This window comes from Macaca fascicularis, chromosome 3 (genome assembly GCF_037993035.2).
Source record: "Macaca fascicularis isolate 582-1 chromosome 3, T2T-MFA8v1.1".
In the NCBI taxonomy this organism is placed as follows: Eukaryota; Metazoa; Chordata; class Mammalia; order Primates; family Cercopithecidae; genus Macaca; species Macaca fascicularis.
The window spans coordinates 31,602,672-31,621,437 of record NC_088377.1 but is presented as its reverse complement, the minus strand read 5'-3'; the positions used below and the strand labels follow the sequence as shown (position 1 = coordinate 31,621,437).

At 36.2% G+C, this 18,766-nt stretch overlaps 1 long non-coding RNA gene and 1 other non-coding gene across 6 annotated transcripts in view; one reads left to right on the top strand and one right to left on the bottom strand.

The window, feature by feature from the left end:
* LOC107129041 (uncharacterized) overlaps positions 1 to 18,293 on the bottom strand; it is a 100,092-nt gene extending 81,799 nt beyond the window's left edge. For 3 of the 5 annotated variants that reach the window (XR_012433167.1, XR_010585435.2, XR_006696927.3), the window contains exons 1-2: positions 18,092 to 18,293; positions 15,882 to 15,996 (exon numbers count right to left, since the gene is read on the bottom strand). This is a non-coding gene — a long non-coding RNA (uncharacterized lncRNA). The remainder of the gene's footprint in view (positions 1 to 15,881; positions 15,997 to 18,091) is intronic. The other 2 variants (XR_006696928.3, XR_012433166.1) reach the window with 1 other exon arrangement.
* LOC123572593 (U6 spliceosomal RNA) lies at positions 5,251 to 5,357 on the top strand. Its single transcript, XR_006697158.2, has one exon. It is a non-coding gene; the product is annotated as a U6 spliceosomal RNA (small nuclear RNA).
* Positions 18,294 to 18,766: the final 473 nt, after the last annotated feature.

The following is an 18,766-nucleotide window of genomic DNA, read 5'->3' as shown; positions in this document are numbered from 1 at the left end:
AAATACAGCAATCAGGCAAATGATGGGAGGAAAGAATTAAGATTATTTTGTTATTATAAGGTATATACATACTACCCAAAATAAATGATATAGTCTTATTTAAAGTAGATTTGAATTAGTTATAAATGCATATGGCAAACTTCAGGAAAACTACCTTTAAAAAAGTGTAACTGATGATCTAGGAAAAGAGAAAAATTAAAATCATATAAAATGCACAATTAAAATGACAAAAGACAGAAAAACAGTGTGCTGTAGATGGAATGTTTGTCCCCCTCCAAAACGTATTTAGAGATTTAATTGCCAATGTGATGGTATCAGGACGTGAGAGCTTTTAGAGGTGGTTATGCCATGTGGGTGCCACTCTAATGGGTGGGTTTAATGTCTTAATCAAAGGGTTTTCAGAAGTGGGCTGTCTCTCAACTCTTCTGCTTTTCTGCTGTGTGAAGAACAATGTTCTTCCCCTCTGGGGAATTCAGCATTCAAGGTGTCATTTTGGGAGCAGAAGCCAGGTCTTCAGCAGATACTAAAGTTGCTGATGCCTTGATATTAGGCAATATCAGCCTCTGCAATTGCAAGCCAATAGATTCCTATTCATTTTTAATTACCCAGGCTGTGATATCCTGCTATAGCAGTACCAACAGATCAAGAAACACTGGAAGACAAAAATAGGAACAAGCAATAAAAGCAATAAATTAAAAACAATAACAAATACAATAGATACTAATCCAATTACATTAATAATCACTTTAAACATCAACGGTCTAAATGCACCAATTAGAGAACAAAGATGGCAAGAGTAAATCAGAAAGTGGGACCCAGCTAGACGTTGTCTATAAGAAACACACTTTAGTTGTAAAGACACATGCAGATTAAAAGTAAATGGATGGAGACAGATAAACCATGCTAACACTGATGAAAAGAAGGTGGTGTCACTATTAATTTCAGACAGAGCAGACTTCAGAGCAAGGAAAGTTATCAGAGATTAAGAAGGGCATTACACAATGATAGCGGGGTCATTTATCCAGGAAGATATAATAATCCTGAACATGTGTTTGCCTATAACACGGTGTCAAAATATGACACAGTGGGAGATTTTGGTATGTATTTCAAAACTCCTTGATCAGAAAAGGGACAGACCCAGCAGTCGAAAATCAATAAGAACATAGTTAAATTCAACAATGCCATCAAGTAACTGGATATAATTGACATTTATAGACTACTTTATTTAACAACAGTAGATTACATATTCTTAAGCTCACATGAAACCACAAGAGACCACAATTTGGGCCATAAAACACACCTCAACAAATTAACAAAAAATAGAAATTATATTATTTCCATTCTCACACCACAGTGAAATTAAACTACAAATCAATAGCAAAAAGGTAGCTGAAAAATCTGAAAATATGTGGAGATTAAACAGCATACTTTTAAATTACTCGTAAGTCAAAAAAGAAATATCCACAAAAAATTTAAATATTTTGAACTAAACAAAAATGAAAACACAACTTAAAATTTGTGTGATACAGTGAAAGCAGTGTTAGAGGTAAACTTACAGCATTGAATGCACATGTTACAAAAGAAGAAAGATTTAAAACCAATTATCTAAACTTTAACCTAGGAAACTGGGAAAAGAGCAAATTAATTTCAAGGTTAGCATGAGAAAAGAAATAATAAAAGTTAAAGCAGGAATCAATGAAACTGAAAATAGAAATTCAATTTTTTTAAATCAACAAAACCAAAAGCTGGTTCTTTGTAAAGATCAATAAAATTGATAAGCCTCTAGCTAGGCCAAGTTACTAAAAATGAGAGAGGACACAAGTTATAAATACCAGAAATGAAAGAGAGGGCATTACTATGAATCCCATGGACATTAAAATGATAATAAAGAAATACTATGAATGACTTTATGCCCATACATTTGATATTCTAGAGGAAATAAACAAATTCATTGAAAGACACAATCTGTCAGAACTCACAAAGAAGAAATAAAAATGCTAAATGAGCCTATATCTATTTAAAAAAATTAAATCACCAAACAGAAAGCACCAGACTATGGTTTCACTGGTAAATTCTATCAAACATTTAAAGGAAGAAATTATACCAATTTCCTACAATCTCTTTCTGAAGATAAAAACAAAGGGAATAATTCCTAACTCATCTGTGAAGCCAGCATTTCCCTAATAGTAAAACGAGACAAAGACAATACAAGAAAAGAAAACTACAGACTGACATCTCTTGTGAATGTAAATGCAGAAATCCTCAACAAAATATTAGCAAATTGAAGCCAACAATATATAGAACGATTATACACTATGACCAGTGAGATTTAGCCTAGGTATGCGAGGCTGTAGACTCAACATTCAAAAATTAATTAATGTTATCATCATACTAACAGGCTAAAGATAACAAATCACATAAGCATATAAATAGATGCAGATAAAGCTTTTAACAAAATCCAACAGTTATTCATGTTAAAAACTCTCAGTAAACTAGAAATAGAGGGAAACTTCCTCACTTGATAAATAGTATCTATGAAAATTATTATTCTGAATGGTAAGAAGAGAAAAACCTTCCTACTGAGATGAGGAACAAGGCAAGAGTGTCCCTCCTCACCACTCCTTTTCAACATTGTACTAGAAGTCTTAGTGCAATAAGACAAGAAAAGGAAATAAAAGGAATATTGATTGTAAAAGAATAAATAAAGATATCTTTATTTGTGGATGACATGATTGTCTATGTAGAAAAAGTCTAAGAGAGTTTGACCAAAAACTCTTGAAACTAATAAGCTATTAATATCATAGCTAGGTTGCAAGATAAAAGGTTAATATACAAAAAGTCAATTGCTTTCCTGTATTTCCTGCTTTCCTTTCCTGTATTTCCTGTAAGCAAATGAATTTGACATTAAAAATGCAATACCATTTATATTAGCATCTAAAAAACAAAATGCTTAAGAATAAACCTAACAAAATATATGCAAGATCTGTATTAGGAAAACTACAAAACTCTGATGAAAGAAATCAAAGAACTAAATAAATACAAATTGCATGTTAATGAATAGGAAGACACTATTGTGAAGATGTCAGTTGTTCCCAACTTGGTGTATAGATTCAATGCAATCTCTATCAAATTCCATCAGTTATTTTGTAGATAGCACTAAACTGATTCTAAAATTTATATGGAGAGGCAAAAGATCAAAATAGTTAACTCAATATTGACGGAGAAGAACAAAGTCAGAGGACAGACATTACTTGATTTAAGATGCATTACAAAGCTATGGTAATCAAGACAGTATGGCAATAATAAACAAAAAGATCAATGGAACAGAATAGAATACCCTGAAACTCACATAAATATATTAGTCAATTAATCTTTGACAAAAGAGCAAAAGCAGTTCAATAGAGAATTGATAATGTTTTAAACAAATAGTGCAGAAATAATTGCACAGCCACATGTAAAAAAATTAATCTACAACAAACCTTACACCCTTCACAAAAAATGACCAAAATGGATCACAGACCTAAATGTAAACACAAAACTATAAAACTCTTGGAAGATAACAACAGAAAATCTAGAATAAGCTTATCCAACCACAGACCGCATGTGGCCCAGGATTACTTTGAATGCGGGCCAATCCAAATTTGTAAACTTTCTTAAAACATTATGAGATTTCTATTTGCGATTCTTTTTAGCTCATCAGCTATTGTTAGTGTTAATATATTTTTTGTGGTCCAAGACAATTATTCTTCTTCCAATGTGGCCAGGGAAGCCAAAAGATTAGACATACCAATCTAGAAAACCTTGGATTATTCTAGATTTTTTCAATATGTGACTTTTTCAATATGACATCAAAAGCTGGACTTCACTAAAATTGAAAATTTCAACCCTGTAAAAAACAGTGTCAAAAGAATGAAAAAGCAAGCCACAGACTGGGAGAAGATATTTGCAAAAGACATACCTGATAAAGTACTGTTATCCAAAATACACAAAAAACTCACAAATAAGAAAACGAACAACATGATTTTAAAATAGTCCAGAAACCTTAAATGACACCTCACCAAAGAAGATATACAGATGGCAAATAAGTATACAAAAAGATACTTCATGTCATACGTCATCAGAGAAATGCAAATTAAAACAACGAGATACCACTACACACAAATTAGAATGGCCAAAATCCAGACAACTGACAATACTAAATGCTGCCAAGGATGAGGAGCAACAGGAACTCTCATTCCTTGCTGATGGGCATGCAAAACTGTATAGCCACTTTGGAAGACAGTTTGGCAGTTCTTACTAAACTAAATATACGCTTACCATATGATCTAGCAGCTGTGTCCCTTGGTATTTATCCAAAAGAGTTCATGATGGTAAATTTTAGGTGTCAAGTTGACTGGATTAAAGGATGTCCAAATAGCTAGTAAGGCATTATTTCTGGGTTTGTTGGCAAGAGTGTCTCTGGAAGAAACTGACATTTGAATCAGTGGCCTGAGTAAGGAAGATCCGCCCTCACCTGTTGTGGGCAGACACCATCCAATCAACTAAGGGCCTAGACAGAAGAAAAAGCAAAGGAAAGGTGACTTCTCTCTCTTTCCTGAAATGGAGGCACACTTCTTCTCCTGCCCTGGGACATCAAAACTCCAGCTTCTCCAGCCTTTGCCATCTGAGACTTGCACCAGTGGCCCACCAGTTTCTAAAGCCTTCAGCTTCAGACTGAGAGTTATATTGTTGGCTCTAGTCCTTTAAATTTGGACTGGCTTTCCTGGTTCCCCAGCTTCCAGAGGGCCTATTGTAGAGCTCAGGCTCCATAATCCCATGAGCCAATTGCCCTAATAAATTCCTCTCGTCTATCAATCTGTCTACTATCTCTCTATCATTATGAATCTATGTATATATCTATCTACTCCTATGGGTTCTATCTCTTAAAAGAACTCTGACTAATGAAGAATTGAAAACTTATGTCCACACAAAAACCTCTACACAATGTCTATAGCAGTTTCATTCATAATTGCCAAATCTTGGAAGCAACCAAGATGTCCTTCAGCAGGTGAATGGACAAACTATAGTATATGCATATGATGGAATATTGTTCGGTGCTAAAAAGACATAAGCTGTGACACCATAAAAAAGACATTGAAGAAATTTAAATGCATATCACTAAGTGAAAAAGCCAATCTGAAAAGACAACATACTGTATGGTTTCAATTCTGGAAAAGGCAAAATTACGGAAATAGTAAAAAGACCGATGATATGCTCCCTTCAGAAGCACATACACTGAAACGGGAATGACACAGAGAAAACTAGCAGGGCCTTTGCACAAGGATGGCATGCAAATTCACATAGCATTCTACATTTTATAAAAAGAGGAAACCCTCATGAAAACTATAAACTTTGGCTGGTGAGCTGCTGATGCATCAAGGTAAGTCCATCAGTTTTAACAAATGTACCACTCTCATGGGGGATGTTGATAATGGGGAAGGCTGTGCATGTGTCAGGGCAGGAAGTATTTGGAAAATCTTGGTACCTCAACTCAGTTTTGCTGTGAATCTAAAACTGTTCTAACAAAAAGTCCAGTAGAAATAGTAATTCTAAAAATTACCTTCCACTGTGAAACATGGTTCCAGACCTGGGGGGAATGGATAAAGATTTCTTTAAGCAAATTCTACATACATTACACTAGCATTATAGTAAAGCTCAATTACTTGAAGTACTCTGCCTAGGTGCTTATTTCTACCTTTCTTCTTAAATTGGTGTTTCTAAACTTACATTCAACAGCTGGAATGTGAAGAGGACAAAAAGAAAGAGGGGAAAAGATATGTTAAAGTGTTGGTAGCGTAAGATGCTTGGCAAAATAGGGAAGAGTCCTCCTCGTTTCTTAATGAGTTTGTACATAAAAGGCCCAGGAACCAAGCCAAACCTACAGTGTTCCTTCGTAACATAAGCAACTAGGAAAAGATTTCGCTATGTGAAGCAGGAGAGCTCTGAAGCCCTGGGCTATAGGCAGAAGCCAGGGGGGTTTATACTGCTAAACTGTCTCAACAGTTCCTTTCTTAAACTTGACTTCCACTGGAGACAGTGTCTTAGGCATGGTAGTGAAATACAGTGGTGACTGGAGCAAGCCAAGTGGTACTATCTATGTTCAAGACAAACTTGTTTGATCCTTAGATGTCTTCCGGGGACCTGCAGGTAGGGGGATGAGAGGGGAAGGCTACTAAAATGATACTTGCTATTATTTTACCACCTGACAATAGTTTACCCAAAGGTGAAACAGACTTAGTCTCTACCTCAATTCTGTGTCATCATTTTTGCCTGAAGGTTTTGAAATAGCTTCCAGTCTTTCCTATATCTGGTCTGTCTTTTACATTGCTGTCAGATCTTTCCAAGTTATGAATGAGATTAGTGCCTGGTAATAATAGACACTCAAATATTTGCTGAGTAAATGAAGTTTCTTCCTATGATCAAATCCCTCCTATGGCTTCTACTTTCTTATACTGCAGAGTTTCAATTCCTTAACATGGTGTCTGAGACTTCAAGTCTTCATGAATCCTCCTCTTTTCTAGGTTCTTATCACACTCTCCTCTTTGTGATTCCCTAACTTTGAGCCATTCCTGTATGTTTCAAAGCATTTACATGTGCTATTTCCTCTTGTTCTCATGCCTTCATTCCTACTCTGTCTTGAAAGTTTGTTCCTCCTCAGTCCTGCTCCTCAATGAAATCTTCCTCGGTGGTATCCAGACAGATTGAGTTGGTTCCATTACAGAATTTCAATGAAACTAGTAAAGTGTATTCTGCTTACAAGTACATTATAAATGGTTGTTTACATGTTTGTCTTTCTTGTTAAATGATGTCTTTTGAGGGAAGAGTTCTCAGCTTGATTGTCTATGTCAAAGTATGGATCATGCAGAACAAATAAAAGCAATGGGGGTAGGCAAACCTAGATGAGACTTCGGGCTTCCCTTTAAAATAGTAGTATTTCTGAAATGTTTTCCTTCAATCATTTAGCTTAAGCCATTTACCTAACTTGGGTTTTAAAATCAGTCTCTCTTATTCAAAGAAGTCACAATTATACAGTAGCATCAAAATAAGTGAATACACTAAGATAGTAACATAGGTATGAAATTAACCATTCAAAGACAAAATATAGAACTATATTTAGTTCAGAAGTTAGAATTTCAGATCTGCAGGTTTGTGCCTGGTCTACAAGGAAAAAACTAATTAAAAAGTCACCTAGTTCCCAGGTATTCTTATTTATTCCATGCCATCCTGCTGTATTTGTGTTTGCTTCTTTAATTCTTAAGTGTAAAAGTGAGGATAATTGGAGAGAAACTAAGATGAGTGATATATTATTACCAAAGATTTAAAATTTAGAATTGCACAAAAACCCATGGAATTCCAAAACCATTCCCAAAGAGGAACGTGTTGCCAGGCTCATGAAAAAGGATTTTTCAATTTGAATTCAGTATCTAATATCTCTTTGTTGTAAAGATTGTAAATCAATGTACTCTGAATATTAAGCTTTAAAGGCATAACTAAATCTAATATAAAATTTAGCCTCATTAAATTCTTTACTTTTAAAGAGTAGAATTTTCTTTTACTCTTATGAACACAGGGAAAAAAGAATAAAACAAAAGTTACCATTTTAAAAAACACCTCCACAATTTGGAATTTGGTTGTTCTCAAAGGATAAAACTTCTGCCAAATGGATGACAAGCTGTTATCAAGGCATAATAGGAGGCTTCTGTGGGAGTAGGCGATGGATTAATGCACAGAAGTTGCATCACATTTTGAGCTCAGATACTCTTTGAAACAGAAAGAATCTAAATTTCAAAGCCTGCACTAATCTTTCTTAATAACTCTAGTGCTTATTCATAGATGTCTAATATAAATGTGTATTAACTCTAGAAATAAAAACATTAACTTTCTAAAGAAATATTATTTTCAATATCTTCTTACCTCATCACTTTCTTGAAAATCTAAAATGACTCAATATGTCAGAGAATGCTAGTGAAAAATAAAGCCATCCTTTTTTTTTTTTTTTTTTTTTTTTTTTTTTTTTTTTTTTTGAGTCAGGGTATCACTATGTCACCCTGGCTGGAATGCAATGGTGCGATCATAGCTCACTGTAACCTCAAACTCCTGGGCTCAAGCAATCCTGTTGCCTCAGCCCTCTGAGTAGCTAGGACTACAGGCATGCACCACCACATTCGGCTAATTTTTTAATTTTTGTGTAGAAACAGGGTCCTGCTGTGTCGTCCAGGTCGGTCTTGAACTCCTGGCCTCAACCAATCTTCCTGCCTCGGTTTCCCAAAGTGTTGGGATAATAGGCATGAGCCACTTTGTTCAGCCAAATCCATACTTATAGGTTAATAAACTATGGATTCACAAATATTAAGATAGAAGGAAAACTAGTAATCAAGCTGTATTGAGTATACTGTGCCCAAAGATTATAGGTTCTTTAGCATACTTTTATTATTGACTACTTACAGCATCTACTAAGTATGTTTTATTATTCTCATTTTTAAATTAGATACTGAAAGGTCAAGAGATTATGATTTATTGAGGATTATATAGCTGGTTTATTATGCAGACAGAACTCAAAACCAGGATTTTGTGGATTTTCTTAAGGCCCTGCTTATCCAAAAGTGCCATTTTTAATTTTTTCCTAGTGTTACAAAATTTTTCCCACATATAAACAACATAGGAGCAGTTAACTCGAACAGACAGTTCTCACAATATAGGAGACATAAATCACTTCCTGGGATAAGATATTATAAACTTATCTTAACATCAACATTTTTTGGAAAGACGCCAACATCATTGTACAAGGGAGTTCCCTGAAATGAGCCAAACAAAGCCCTTGAAAATAGAATCCTATGAACCATTCATTTCATATCCTCTGGGGAAGTAAAGAATCCTCATCCCACATGGTCATGCACCCTGCTGGCCATCCCATCTTTGGGAAGGGTCAGACTGCATTCCTGGGATGTTTGAGGTCATCATGAGAAGTTGGTTTTTGTTCCCATCCACACCCATTATGAAGGAAAATAGTGCTCAAATTCAGTTCAAACAGTGTTCAAAAACTAACCCTTTACAACATAAAGCCCCATCTATTCCTGAACTTCAAAGTAATCTTCCAGGTAATTTTATAGCAATAGCTTGATTCCTAAAGAGTGTAAGAAACTCACTTTATTTTTAATATTGAGGAATTATCATCTGCTGCCCTCAATAACAAGGTAAAATAAGCTAAGAAATTAGGAGTAAGGCATTTTCCCTCTAATCTGAGAGAGAAGATATGCTATGGATACAAAAGATTATCACTGCAAGGAGCACATACTTACGTAACTCAAGTTGACTCACAATATGTCATTTTGCTTTGTTGGGATTAGTGTATAGAAAGTTAAGAGACACTATTCCATGTACTTTGTTAATCAGGGATAGTAAGTGAAATATCACATTCTACCTGTTTATCTCATTAAACATATCATTCCTACTTCATATTCAAAGGGACATGGTAAGAGAACTAAACCATGGTCAACATTTGCAGTAGGAGGAATAGGTACTTTTAGCTTTTGGACTCTCGAAACGTATAACATTTAAATGAATCTTAAGATTTCATTTAACTGATGCTCACCATCAAGTAACATAGAAGTTACTAGAAGAAAAGCTTCCAGAAATGCCTGGAAGAGACATTAACCTCTAATTCAGCAGTAGTTTTTGCTCCAATAAAACAATAATCTTCATTTTTTCTTTTTGTTTTTTGTTTGTTTGAGACAGAGTCTTGCTCTGTCACCCAGGCTGGAGTTCAGTGGTGTGATCTCAGCTCACTGCAACGTCTGCCTCTAGGGTTCAAGCAATTCTCCTGCCTCAGCCTCCTGAGTAGCTGGAACTACAGGAGTGTGTCACCACGCCCGGCTAATTTTTGTGTTTTTAGTAGAGACAGGGTTTCACCATGTTGGCCGGGTTAGCCTTGAACTCCTGACCTTAGGTGATCCACCTGCCTCAGCCTTTCAAAGTGCTGGGATTATAGGTTTGAGCCACCGCACCCAGCCTCATCTTCATCTTAGGGTCCAAGAGTTCAAACAAGTCTGCAATGCAAACAACTGACAAAGGTGAACTTTCCAGAGAAGCGGCATTTCTTTCTTTCTTTCTTTCTTTCTTTCTTTCTTTCTTTCTTTCTTTCTTTCTTTCTTTCTTTCTTTCTTTCTTTCTTTTCTTTCTTTCTTTCTTTCTTTCTCTTTTCTTTCTTTCTTTCTCTTTTCTTTCTTTCCTTCCTTCCTTACTCCCTCCCTTCCTTCCCTCCTTCCTTCCTTCCTTTCTTTCTCTTTTTCTTTCTTTCTTTCTCTTTCTCTCTCCTTCTTTCTTTCTTTCTCTCTCTCCTTGCTTCCTTCCTTCCTCCCTTCCTTCCTTCCCTCCTTCCTCTCTCTCTCTTTCTTTCTTTCTTTCTTTCTTTTTTTTTGATGGAGTCTCGCTCTGTTGCCCAGGCTGGAGTGCAGTGGCATAATCTCGGCTCACTGCAACCTCAACCTCCCGGGTTCAAGCTATTCTCCTGCCTCAGCTTCCCAAGTAACTGGGACCATAGGCACACACCACCACACTTGGCTAATTTTTGTATTTTTAGTAGAGATGGGGTTTCACCATGTTGGCCAGGATGGTCTCGATCTCTTGACCTCATGATCCGCCCACCTCAGCCTCCCAAAGTGCTGGGATTACAGGCTTTCACAACATGCTTCCCGACATGCATGATCTGCTCAGGGGAGGTCAGAGAATCCTTTCTATACTTGTCCTTTCTCAAATTCCTTAAATTAAAAAAAAAAATCAAGATGCCAAAGTATCGTGTTTTAGGGTGTATTGTGTTCTAAATCCCATCATCTGTTTGATCACCTTTTAAGGGAACACTTCACCAACAGCAATTCTCTGAATTAAAACATGTCAGAAAATTCTTTTTATATCACAGTGAATTTAGGAAAACAGGTATTCCTCGTCCCTTGTGTCTCAATTTTATTCATATTAATAGATATCCTTCAAATAAAAATTATGAATAAACATTTAATATGCTAGTTTTCTAAGCCTCTAAGACTTCAGTTTGACCTACTTAGGGTCAGTGCAAGTCCAGGTGGCCGTGTGGAGGCACTGTCAGGCCACAGCCCACTGGCCGTCCATCAGAAGTGTACTGGGAGGGAGGCTGTCTTTCAGTGATCAAGCATGTCTGGTTACTGAGAGCAGAAATTAGTCATCTTCTGAATCAAAGTAACTTAAGTGGGATATAGGAAGTAATTTTCACATTAATATATAATAGGTTATCTAGAGGAGGCTATTTTTAATAGAAATTTCAGCTCCCTGATCATACAGCACTCATTATAGACTCTGCAGGGTGATTGTCATTAAAGCAGATACGTCCTTGACTTTGTCATAGGGTCTTGAAGTTCATTTCTGTCTTTTGCTATAGGTCCTGGAGCCTCTGTGCTTTGTACAAGAGAGAGGGCCTTATATAAATTGAACAAATCCAGAGATGTCTGGTGCATATTCTAGATGGTTATATAGTCAACTTGACCTTAACAAGGGCTATATCCCAGTGCTTCAGAAAAAGAATGTGATCACACAATGGAAATTCAGACAGCCCCATATCTGGGGAGTAATCCTAGCTCATTACGTAGCACTCCCGTCTCTACTTTTTCCCTTTTTAGTTTTTACTTCTTATGGTAATGTCCAGGAGTGGTAAAAAATTGTTGATGTTTGTGAGATATGGCCCTCAATAGAAAGTTCAAACTTGAATACAATGTAGAATAAATGATGACTACGTAAGAGTCAAAATCATCTTAACCGCTAAGACTCTACATGACAGTCATTCACAGTATAAAATAGATACAGTCTTTGTCTTAGTCCATTCAGGCTGCTGGCTATAACAAAATGCCATAGACAAAGTAGCTTATAAACAATAGAAATTCATTTCTCATGGTTCTGGAGTCCAGGAAGTCCAAGGTTGAGGCTCTGGCAGGTTTGGTGTCTGGTGAGGGTCCCCTTTCTTATTTGTAGATGGCGTCTTCTTACTGTGTCTCACGTGGTGGCAAGGGTTAAAAGAACTCCCTGGGTCCTATTGTATAAGGTCATTAATCCCATTCACAAGGGCTCCATAACCATGACCTAATCACCTCCCAAAAGGCCCACCCCCTAATACCATCACCTGGGGGTCAGGACTTCAACATATGAATTATGGAGAGACAGATATTCAGACCATAGCAATCTTTTTATCTCATTGCATGCCTGTCTGAGACCAAAATGAAGTGTTTTCAAAGATTATCTTCTCTGTTGTTTATATTCTGCTTCTTCCAGGTGACCTTTCCCTCATTCTAACACCTTGTTTCTACGTCCTGATCTGATGTTCTCAAAATTATTACCTTCCTTCTGGCTACCTATACCAATTTAGGTCATAAAGCATTTGTTGCTACTAAGTTTTTTCTTGCGCATCTTATCTGCCAGTCTCCCAATATGAATGCCTACCTGCCTGCCTTCCTTGCCACAGTTGTCTGTGGCCTTCCAAGATGACATTGAATTGATTTAATGAGTTCACGAGAATATAGACTAGGATTTTTGAGACCTCCATTTCCATTCTACTCACCAATAGTGTGCCACTGGACAGGTTACTTAAAAACCCTTGAACTCATTTAGTTCGGTCATGGAATAGAGAAAAGCATCTTCACAGATGGTTAGGAGGGGCAGGTGTAAAAAGGTTCTGTCTGCTCACAAACGAGAAGTTTTGATTGAAGACAACAGCAGAACTCTATTAGTCTAACAGTAACAGTGAAAATGACACCCTTCCTATTTACTCTGGAGAAAAGTTATGGGCAGGATGGGGCGGTACCAATTGTTCACTAAAATCCGAGAGAAAGCGTTCTTCAGGAAAAGGGGACTTGATTATCTTTTCAAATTAAACAGAGGATTCATCCATCAATGTTTTGTACCTTCCCATGTATCCCAGCTAGCAAACTTCTTTTTTGGTATAAATGTATTAGGAAAGAGAATTGCCAATTTGCAAAAGGAAACGGTAGTTCTTAAAGAGATATTGCCTATGCTTGGGCATAAATAATGGACCATTCTCCTGAATCAGTCACATGCACACAGTACTAATCAAACCCCAGCCAAATTACTATGATTTTACTTTCTCCAAATTCCATTTTGGGTAGGTAGTTAATTTATATCTATCTCATGAACCTCAAATATAGTCTTCCTATATATTTTAATTAAATACTTTATTCACCTCCCCTCTCTTCTTTCCACAACCTCCCTTTTTATTCCTCCCATTTTCATTAATATGTCTTTCCTTCCAAAAGGGTTTGATGTTTTCATATGTTCATTAGTATCTTGTCCAGAAAAAAGAACAGGGCATGGAGGAAGAGTCTTTATTTGTGAGCTTGCTGTTCTCTCTTGAATAAGCAAAGCTCTTTCTACTGATATCTTTGGGAAGAAAAATATTCTAAGTGTAAAGGAGAATCTGAGCACAGTTATGTTCTTTGGTTGGTAGATCTCATTTGCAAGAGGTTTTTACTGGACTCAGATTAGAGCCTTCAGATGGAATAATTCAAGGGTAGAATTTCAGAGCAGATACTGCCCCCAATTTTATGCAACTGCAGGTGTCATTTTGGAGATTCCTATCTTTTGTGGCCCAGAAACCCAAAGTTTATTGACTCAGTCAATGATAGGTGCATTGGAAGTTTTCAGATGTCCTTCAGGGGAACTGTGCCCCAAAATAGAGAGGTTTATAGATTTAAAACAATATCAGATAAACTAGGTTCCAAATGTTATTTAAAAAATGCCAGTAGTCCTGTGATAATCTATTCCGGTATGTTTCTCATGTCAATTGCTTTTTATTTCAGACAAAACCCAAGTTTTTTTATTTGTTTTTATATGCCAATATGTAAGAAAATATGATAACAATAGCTTACACTTTTTGAATGCCCACTGTGTGTCAGATGCTAAATGCTTGCCTCTTTTTACTTTTATATCAACTTGACAATTTTATAGATGGGAAATCTAAAGATCAAAGAGGTTAAATAACTTGTCTAAGATCTCATACGTCATAAAAAATGGAAGTAAAATTTGAACCCATGTCTGAATCCAAATTCCTTGTTTCTTCCTCTATACTAGACTGTTTCCATATTGTGTTTCTTATTATGTGATGAAAGCCAATGTGTAAAACACCAGTGTCAACAGTTTTCCAAATCCATCACCTATTTTAGCAAACAATTATTTGTCAGAGTCAGCTAGTGTATTAGTCCGTTCTCATGCTCCTAATAAAAACATACCTGAGACTGGGTAATTTATAAAGAAAAGAGGTTTAATTGATCCACAATTTCACATGGCAGGGGAGGCCTCAGGAAACTTACAATCATGACAGAAGGAGAAGCAAACACATCCTTCTTCACATGGTGGCAGGAGAGAGAATGAGAGCCAAATGAAGGGGGAAGTCCCTTAGAACCATCAGGTCTCGTGAGAACTCACTCACTATCACGAGAGCAGTATGAGGGAAACGGCCCCAATGATTCAGTTATCTCCCCCTGGTCTCTGCCTTGACACATGGGGATTATTACAATTCAAGATGAGATTCTAGGTGAGGACACAGCCTAACCATATCAGCTAGCTTCACATACCCTTTGTGTGTGTGTATATATATATATATGGTCAAATGGAAGGTGTTTCACCCACTCACATGTTATCCCATTCCCCACTCTCACTGTCCACTGATGGGTGAAGCAAATCCTGATGTTGGTTAAAAAGGCCAAAAACTTAGGCACAACTTTCTATAATTAACTCTCATTTATTCATTCTGTGACATTTCCTTGAGCCACAAGACAGTTCTCCCCTTTCTGAAGGAGTAAACCTTTTCAGTTTACTATTAATTTAATATTTTTAAAAATATTTGCATGCCACATGCTTGATATCTATCCATGCATAAACCATTAGATATTTTTTTAAAGATGTTGGCATCTTCTTCTTTCTATTCAATTAGTGGCATTGATAAATAATGTTTGCTATTGACAGAGTCAAAGGAAATATTTCAGGAAAGAGCAACACTTACAAACACAATCGTCTACCTAGAATGGTCATGATAACTACAGGAAGTGTAATATTGCATTTTTCCAAACTAAAATATCCAGAGAGTTTTTCTACCTTTCTTACTTCATTTCCCACCTCATCATAAATTTTCAACTAATATTGGGGAAATTAGTCCCAAATCCCAAATTGGTATTCGAGATTATCATCAAAATAGTAAGATAATAGGGAAATCACATCAGTTTCCAGACAGCCAGAAGATTTTTTAACCACTCATTTACTGAATATTTAACATGCCAAGCTCAGTGACAGAATTGGAGCTGCAGATATATATGATTAAAGAAGAACAAAAAATTAACATATTTTGAAAGATTTGGGAAGTGATAAATAATTGATGATACATAACTGAACAGTATGCAGACATTAAAACTGATGGTTTCAAAGACATGAAATAACGAAAGGAAGCAGAAGGCACTTATACGTATAGTAGGATTACTGAATTATCAAACAAAAGGAGAAAAACAACTAGATCCTAGAAAAATTTGCAACGAGTAAAGCCAAAATTATACTAATTTTTAAATAAGTAATAGAATTATAGGTGATTTTGTTTCTCTTCCTTACGTGTATCAGCTTTCTAAAAACATTCCAAAGAGGATGGCTGATCTTCTGGAGGAATGGACAGAATGCTAGACAAGAGGATGAGATAAATACCCTAACCTTGCCCAAGGAAGTTAGCAAGACATCACAACACAGTTGAGCTAAAATTTAAGAATAGGTTTGTCAGGCAATTTGTGGCAAGGAGGACATCCCAGACATAGAAAAATAAAAAGTACCTGGTAATTTCCATAGTGATGGCAGTGTGTTCTGTACTTGGCCTAAGCGTATCCTGACTGAAATATCGGAAGCATTATTAGCTCATAATCACAGCAAGTTTCTTCACAAGAGGACCTTAAATAAGCAAATAGGAATTTATGTGAGAGCAAAAAGAACTGCTTGAGATAGTACAACAATACGTGAAATTGATTTCAAGTAATTTTGACAATACCATTATTCTTCAATGCTATAATCGCCTATTGCCCACCCAGTGGAACATTCTTGGGTTATTTGTCCATCCTATGCAACTTGCAGTGACTGTAATGAAAGATGGCTACAGGGTGAGGATGAAGAGAGATGTCAGGCTCGTGGTATTCTGCCCTTCAGCCAATTAATGCTAGCAGAGGCTCTTTAATGAGAAGGGGAGACAGACTCAGGTTTATTTCTATAAGAAATAATGTAGCTGGGTGTGGTGGCTCACCCCTGTAATTCCAACACTTTGGGAGGCTGAGGTGGGTAAATCACTTCAGTCCAGGAGTTCAACACCAGCCTGACCAATATGGCAAGACCCCGTCTCTACAAAAAATACAACAGATTAGCTGGACATGGTGATGTGTGTCTGTTGCCCTAGCTACTCAGTAAGTTGAGGTGGGAAGATCACCTGAGCCCAGGAGGTCGAGGCTTCAGTGAGCCAAGATTGCACCACTGCATTCCAGCCTGGGCAATAGAGTGAGAGTCTGACACACACATGCACACGTGCGCGCGCACACACACACACACATATGCACATATGGACAGAAGGAAGGAAGGAAGGAAGGAAGGAAGGAAGGAAGGAAGGAAGGAAGGAAGGAAGGAAGGAAGGAAGGAAGGAAGGAAAGAAGGAAGGAAAGAAGGGATTCTTGTAGCTTCATGAAGGATCATCTGGAAGCGGAGAGAAGCTGGGGGTAGGAAGGACAGAAGGATGGCTGTCAGAAAGGCTTGGCGCAATAAGAGAAAAAGAAGAGGCAATAATTAATTGTTAGAAGTTGCCAAGATAAAGTCTCCTTTGCTAAATTACTAACTCTATGACCTTGGGTAAGCCTCTTTGCCTCAATTTCTTTACCCGTAAATTGAGTCATAGACCTTCTTCAAAATACCATTGTGAGAATTAACGTAGGAGAAAGCATTTTATAAGGTTTTCAACCCTACAAAATCCCAAAGCTTTATCAGCTCTACTTCATTAGCATTAGTAGCAGTAATAATATTAGTATTCCTATTGCAACATCCTCACAAGGCACACATTTTGAAAACATAGCTAAAGGCAGACAAGAAAAGTAAGAATTTCTGCTTATAGTAAGAACATTTCTAAGAATATGGTGTAGCAGTTATATGGATGTATTTCATAATGCAAGATTTCAGTACTTCTTAAAATAAGATATGAAGATTACAGCTTTCATTTGAAAATAAGCAGTAAAAATGAATCATTGGCTTCTATCACCTACTCTTATGGTATTGGGAAATCACCAAATAAAATGTTTATTTTCAAAAGTGTATGTTTTATCTGGCTAACAGTAGTGTTACTACAGCTTGAATGGGTGGAATATTTCTCAAGGATTTTTTTTAGTTGAAATTTCTTCTTCATGATCCTTTGAATAAAGGAGAGGAATCTTTTGTTGTTGTTTTCATGAGGATTTTTTGCAAAACTTTCATTTATCAATAATATTTAGATCCAATTTAAAGAAAAAATGCTTAGACTAAAATCCCTTAAGTATAATATTAAGTACAAATAAAACCAAGAATATTTTAAATGTGTAACATAACTGCATCCATTAAACCAAGTAAAATTCCAAGAATCATCAAGCAAAAAAAATGAAATATTCAAATTAATAATTCAATGTGATCAATGATACTGAGTTGATGACAGACAGATATAGTCTTAGATCTGGTTTTATGTTTGATCTGTTTATGTATATTTACACGAATCCTACTAATGTAAGAAGTGTGTCTTAAATTCATATACTATATAAAGCAGAATTGTTAAGACAGTTAGCTCAGAATAATCACAATTTACCCAACGAGCAGTCTTCAAGTGCCAATGTAAGACATGAAAAACGAAAAAGACTATTTGTTTGCTTAACGTTTCAGTTAGCATTGTGGCTTTGTTGAAATCAACATTAAATAATTTTTATTTTATTGATTGCTAAAACTGAAAGCATCAAATTTCTTTATTGCATATTTAGAGCTCACTTACCTCAGCTGAATTATTATTGCAGGCCAGTGTTAGAAACCTCTCCATAAAGCAGCATTTGCCACATGAATGTGGTCCAGATGCACTGATTGACTCAAGACTTAGCTATTTCAACTACTCAGAAACGTTTATTGTGCAGTCACTTGGCATCCGCTTTGCACAAACACTGTCAGCGCCCAGCATAGACTCGGGCGTTGATGTGACTGAGTGATCCATTATAAGACTGGCATCTAAATGATGCAGAATTCATAGAAAGCTATTTTGGACACTCAAGATGCTATCTACAGACCTCAATCTGAGATCTTGTCATCATCTGAAGTAAATTCTAATTTGTGTTTATTTATGAGAAAAGCATTCCAAATTACAGTTCCTTTTAAAGGAACTATAAGATCTATAAGACATTATAAGATTTTTGTAAGATCTTTATAAGATCTTATAGAAATTTTTAACTATAAGATCAAAATTACAGCTGAGACAACAGAAAAACAAGATGATTGAGATTTATTGCCTTAGAAAAAGGAACACAGTTAATTAACCTAGACTTAACCAGAGTAAAAGGTCTGATGAACAGACAATATGCCATTTAGAGAATATACAGAAAAGTGGCTTGTTGGTCAGCCTCTAACACAACAACCCTTGTGAACTAAGCAGGAAAGAAGCTGACGTGAGGTTAATGTA